The sequence below is a fragment of the Meleagris gallopavo genome, chromosome 2, assembly GCF_000146605.3.
Source record: "Meleagris gallopavo isolate NT-WF06-2002-E0010 breed Aviagen turkey brand Nicholas breeding stock chromosome 2, Turkey_5.1, whole genome shotgun sequence".
NCBI lineage: Eukaryota > Metazoa > Chordata > Aves > Galliformes > Phasianidae > Meleagris > Meleagris gallopavo.
Genome location: NC_015012.2, coordinates 23,856,898 through 23,863,221, shown reverse-complemented (window position 1 = coordinate 23,863,221; position 6,324 = coordinate 23,856,898). Strand labels below are relative to the sequence as shown.

The window sequence follows — 6,324 nt, the reverse complement described above, 5'->3', positions numbered from 1 at the left end:
TTTTTTGCTTGGGGAGGCATAGAGGAGAAGGAAAGGACATGGGATCAAGGGCAAACAGGTGGAGTCAAGTAGCACGTAACAGAATTTTGTTTGGCCCAATAACAAAAATGTAAACCAGAAGACTCTCCTGAACACTCTGTCAGTGCTATTTTTGCCTGCGAGAGGTCAGGTACTGGAGCAGCATCCAGTCTTTACAAGCAGCTAAAATGTATTTCCTATAATAATTGAAGTAGAAAGAGAAGTGGAGCTTGCCCAAATAAGTGCTAAAATCTACAATTGAGGAGTGAGGTGGGGAAAGAGGACCAGAATGAAAAATGAGCTGGTTGATGATTGAGGAGTATGTACTGGGACCACAGTAAACCAGAATGCCATTAAACACACAAGAATGAACAGTTTTAACAGTAGAATACAACTGTATTGTGTTTAACAGATGTCTGCTATAGCATTTATATTACCACCTGCAAATTTACCACCAATGTAAAATTTGAGAGGAGATGAAAGGATGGTGCCACTAAGTACTCTTTTTAGGAAAATAAGACTAAAATTGAGTCATTTGCATCTATTTAATGTAGTTTCCAAAACATTTGGGTGTCTTGGTTGACAATCTGAAACAAAAGATTAAATCCAACTTTTAAGCCTGAGAGATGATAATTCTGTTTCTTCTGACCTTTTCTAGCTCCTCAGTTGTACCTGAGTTGTACCTTACAGCTCTGAACACCATGACTTGACTGAATTCTGTGTCAGTGGGGTGACTTCTGTTGACTTGACTGAGGTTTCCGTAGGAGTGTGCCAAATTGTCTCAGTATCTTTCTAATGTTAATTGTAAGGTCAGCTTCAGTAAGATTGCTTGACAAGAATCAAGACCTTATCCAACAATTTTTAAACAGATATCAACTTAGATTTTTATCAGTTTCTATCCTCTCATGCTACCTAGAGTGATCCTGAGTGAGTTTTCTACTCCACATCTGTGAGTGCTGTGACTTGTACTTAAAGGTTCTTTTACTCTGTGAAATAATTTATTGAGATATCATCCATATCGAGAGATCACAGGTCAGAAGTAGTCTGACAAAAATATTTGGCAAGCCATGTTTGCTTGAAGATATGTCAGGAGACTAAGAGAATGATTTAAAAAAACAAGGACTAAAACAGGTTTTCTTCTGAAGTTTCTAAGAAGTTTCTGTAAGTTATCCATTTAACGTCTTCAAAAGTTTAAGGAATTACATACATTCCTCAGTATAGCAAATTTTGTAATACTGCTAAGTGAATTCCAAACAAATCCTTCCTATATTTCCATACTTCAATGTGTTAAGACGATAGCTAACATACAATGATGTATAGTTAGTTTTCTGGTTAGTTTACCTCTAAGAGATATGCTGGCATGAAATTTAAATAGTAGCAAATCCTATTAGCCTAGATGCAAAGTTTTACTCTAGAAAAATTATGGCAGATGCTGGTAACTCAGTCTGTATTTGTACACACCTGAATTTAGGTGTCACCTGAAATTATATAGGGCTCTGAGTTATCTCAAGATAATTACCCAAGTGCTACTAAACTTGCGTTGCCTAGATTCAGTGCAACGTGTGTGGTCACACTTGAAAAGACTTCTGCAGTTCATCAAGAAGCTAAGGCTTTGGTCGTGTGTCCTCAGATGACTGATTAGGTAATATTTGTACACCTCTACAAGAAAAAAAGAGTTTGCATAGAAAACTACATTAATATTAGGTTTTATGGTTATTAATAATCTTTTCCTGATGAAAGTAGCCTGTTATATTGTTACATTTACCGTTGATTGTATCCTGATCTACTATTGAGGGGCTCTCTCTTCACGGTGTCTGAGGACCTCCTGTTTCTTTAGAGATCCTGCAAAGTGGGAACACAGTGGTCCTCCTCTTAATGGGAGGAACTGACACTAGGTGCTGTGTTGAGTCTAGCCTCTTCACCCTGTGCTGCTGTGCATGCTTACCAAGTGTTAGTGCACAGCTCTGCACCTCATCCTTGTGCTGGACCTCACCTGTAGCAGGACTGCCGGTAGGTGAATGTTTACACAGTAGCACTGGATTTTCTAATGCTTGCAGAGATGTCTTCTCTCCTAAGGTACAAGGTGGAGTGACACCACTGGTAAGAGTCTGCCAGGTTATGCAATAGTGTTTTGTTTGGGCTGGTAACAAGGCTGGGATGCTGTGAGCTGCCCATCCTAGGGGCTGAGAGGGGCAGAGTGCCTGCTGGCCATGTATCTTCTTCCCAGCTGCTGGTGGCTTTCTAGCGAGCAACCCTTATGCCAGGGCCACTCTGGCACCTGCCTTGCCCTGGAACTAGGCATTTTTCTCCTGTTTCAATAGGCCTCAGTTTAATTCGGGTGGCAAGTGTTTGCAGATTATATCCTCTGCTTAATAAGGCTTCTGTGACAGCTGTTTTGTCCAACTATCATCTTGATGTAAATGTTTTCACCCAAAGGTCCTTGGATACCTACTAATATACTACACTTTCTCAAGTGTTTGCTGATTGTTGTTTATTTTCCTGAGACATTTGCTGGATTCATAAAGCACAATTTTTTCCACTCTACTTCTGTTTCAGGGTAATGTTTAATCCATGACCCCAAACAGCTTTTTAATTCTCTTGATTATAATAAATTGCTAAATGGAAAGTAATGGAACTAAGCTCCTAAGCTCGACGAGCTTTTGTTTTGAGGTTGAACAGTGAATCTTAGAAAGCTTGTTTTTCACTTGCCCTGAAACCTTCCCCTCCTGCCTCCCTTCTTTCATGCCAATGAAAGGTAACCAGAGACAGATGGGGGCTCGCTTTCTGTCTCCTTTCAATGGGAACGTCCTCTGAATGCCTCTTTCATGTACCTGCAGAGACCCTGCTCTGCTCCCTGCCGCGGCCGAGGTTCTCAGAGGTTCAGTAGGTTTTCATTGCCCGCATTTCTGGTCTGAAACAGACTGAGAGAAATGAGCGCTAAGTAAACGCGCTGGCAGCCGTGCCAGCATCAGCATTCCTGCCTGCTGTGCTCGTGCCGGCTGTGGAGCTCTGCAGTGGGGGTACTACGGCCCCTGCATACCCAGCTGCGGGGTGTTGGATGTACTGGCTGAGGATGGAGGTGAGGCAAAGCAAGGAGTGGAGAGTCTGATTTTTATGAGGCTGTTTATTCTTTCTATAACAAGTGTGTAGTGCCTTATTGATGCTGAATGGGATTTTAACACAGTGATAAAGTAAAACTGCAAACTTACCAAGTCTGTTTTCAGCTGCCTTTGTTCTGTATTTCTAAACATCTGCAAAAAATGTGTTCTGTGACACTCAGACACTTCTGTGAATGCGCATGTGATCATACTGAGCACCTTCTGTAGAGGGCCGATTGGCCTGCTGCAGCCGATTGAAATCAGTAAAAAATAAATCTGTTATTCTCTCTCTACCAGGCCTTCTGCATGTGAGGTTGGTGTTTGCAGGCTTTTGGGTGAAAACAGAAGTTTCTTTTCATTTTTCTATCATAAACATTCTACCAACATTCTGTTGTGGTTTACAGAATGAGATTCAGAAAACACTAACATTTGATAACACAGGATTTTGCATCTGGTGTTTTTATTAGCTAAGACAAACTCCAAACCCCCCTAAATGCACAGCTTGCAGTGGAAGTTACATGTGAAAGGATTGTGCATTCATAACTTGCTAATAACAGGATCAGAGCATTGTCTGTTGAAGCAAGTGAAAGAACCTGAACTGCATGAATTAGGGCTTTGTTTCCACAAACACCTAGGCATTGTGTAGACAGGAAAGTTTTCCCTTCTACCAGAATAACCCTACTCCATACCACACGTAGGCATTCTTATACAGACTTAAGACCTTACCAAGTAAAGACATCCTTATTCAAGAATGAGAATGTGCGATCAAGGATGTATCTTGCTGTAAATATAGGTTATGCCAATCCTTCCACCTCCCTTTGTTCTACTTGTCTCTTCCTAGCTAGAGACATTACTTTTGTCCCAGCTGCTTATTCAAGATCTTTTGATGATTATTGTGTTCCTTTATGCTATGAGGGACGCTTTTCTCTTATCTCTGCTATGCAACTAACTTGGGTGATATTCCCCTTCCTGTCTCAGTCCAGCTGAACTGCTGGCCTGTGTTCAGGACTTCTTGATGCATCTCAGCATTAGTTAGGTAAGGTACCTACCTAGCATGGATGGCCAGAGTAGAGCTGTGGTGATGGTGTTGATTTCTCAGCCTAACATGTGTGATGTTAGGAAGCAAATGACAACAGGTAAAAAAACTTGTGACTGGTTCATCAATGTGAAATTATGGTGATCTCAAAAGCCTTTTCCAGCCTGCAAGATTCTAAATCCAACCATCAACTTGGCCTACCAAGTGCCGTCACTGAACTGTGTCCCTTAGTGCCAGTATGACTCTTGCTGCTCCATGGAATGAAGGAGGAGTTGGGAAAAGTTGCAAGACCTTCAGATAGACCACTTACTGCTTGTGCAGCAAGCAGCCGAGGGCTCTGCAGCAGTCCTGTGCTACTCGCAGGCTGTCACATCTTAAATTTAGGTTAACAGCAGCCACAAGTAAATGAAGACCTTCTCTTCCCCCTTTTTATTGCTGCAAATACATATTACCACTGTCTTTTCTTTATTTTTACTCCCGATTGATGGTGCTATTCTGTTTTTTTTAGAAATTACTTTCAGGAGTTTTGGCAGTAGCAGTTTGTCAGCTTATTGAAATGAAGGGCCATCCGTATACCCTGATCAAAGCAAGAAGCATGAAATCTCACGTGTTGCACTTTTGAGAGCATCAACAATGAAGCTAACCTTTCACCCTTTACTTTCTTTTAACCCTAATTTTGAAAGACAGTAGCAAACCATTCAGCTAACTTCTTAACTGCAAGAATATTCAGGCTAGCTCGATTGTGATGCCTTTTCAAGTTCTTTTCAAATGAGTGGGAGAGCTGGCGGTAATGCATACAAATACAGAGGCTGGTAAGTTCATTACTTTGAGTTTCTGGTGTGGTGGCAGTAGTGAACTGGTTAAAAGGTTGGCTTTAAAGTGGTCACAATTAGGCTTCAAAGTTAACACCCCACCCCACTGAGATGAATGGGAGCAGTTGACGTTTCTTAGTGCTATTGTTTCAGTCTGGCTTGCTACAGCTTCTAAAATAAGACAACAGTACATCTGTTTACATTCTGCTTCCGCAAACCCAGATGGGCTAGAAACTTCATTGTTTTTCAAGTGGAAGCTCAGATTCTGGAGAATTCAGCAATATCCACAGGGTATCTGTAGGAAGAAGAGCTGAAAGCCTTCTTAATCACAGACATCTCCCCCTACGCTGTAAACTTCTATTGTCCCAGGACAAATCTGTAAACCACTGGGGGGAAAAATCAAGCCATGTATATTTGAAGAACTTTTTACTTACTACATGACAGACACACAATAGCTTCTCAACAAGTCGCTAACATGCCGATTTTCTGAAATGGGTGCAGGGTTTTGAACTTTTTCTGTCAGTGGTATCTGCTGTAAGAAAAGGTAAAGGTCCTGGGCTCACCGAATGTGGTAGCTTCATTTAACCTCTCCTAAAAAAAAAACTTGTTTTGTCTTCAGAGAACTGAAGAACTGAGGGTTTCAGTCAGGAGCTGTTGAGACCAGGTGATATTTTCTGTGTTCACATGGGCAGAGAGCAAGTGAAAAAAATGTTTTTGAAAGATATGTTTTATGTTTTCCTCATTCGTTAACAAGACAGTTGCATTAATTTCAGTAAGACCTTAGGAGCTGAGATGGATGAACAAAGGTGCAAGCAGGGCTGGGATTTGGTGCAGATGGTCTCTATTATTGCACGCCTCAGTTCATGTTGGGAGTACACTCTGTCCTTTCTGACTCTTGTTGCAGGGTCTGCACGGTGGCAAACTGCCTTCGGTAGCAGCCAGAACCCTATGAGAGCTTCTCTGATAAAGGCAGCCCATTAGATATGCTTAGGCTGTAGATTGAAACCAGCTGTGAATCTGTCGGAAAGATTTTCCTCATTGTGCCTTCATCAGGGTGGAAAGTTTGTTGCTCCTTCTGCGTAGATATATTTTGGGCTTCGTTGCTCTAACTGTGCAAATCCCACAGAGCCTGCCAGAGATAAGGGCTGTTCAGCATGCATTCTCCTATTGTACCCTGGCACTGAGACCCCTGTCTGCCTTTTGCCTGTGGACAATACAGCTTGTGCTTCAGAAGGGACATTGTGGGCTCTTCCAAATGACCCTCCAGATTTCAACCGTGTTGTGCAATTAAGCATACCATCTGTGGTTGGGCTCGTGGAGCTCCCTGCCTGTTGTACAGGAAGATGGAAGATTTCCGGTT

The 6,324-nt window shown here is 41.9% G+C and overlaps 1 long non-coding RNA gene across 5 annotated transcripts in view; it reads left to right on the top strand.

Annotated features, from left to right (window-relative positions):
* LOC104909589 overlaps positions 1 to 6,324 on the top strand; it is a 175,605-nt gene that overhangs the window by 145,717 nt on the left and 23,564 nt on the right. Inside the window, exon 1 of one of the 5 annotated variants that reach the window (XR_792438.2) lies at positions 2,833 to 3,097. The exons of the other annotated variants lie outside the window; for them this stretch is intronic. This is a non-coding gene — a long non-coding RNA (uncharacterized LOC104909589). Of the gene's footprint in view, positions 1 to 2,832; positions 3,098 to 6,324 lie in introns of those variants that run through there. 5 annotated transcript variants of the gene reach the window in all.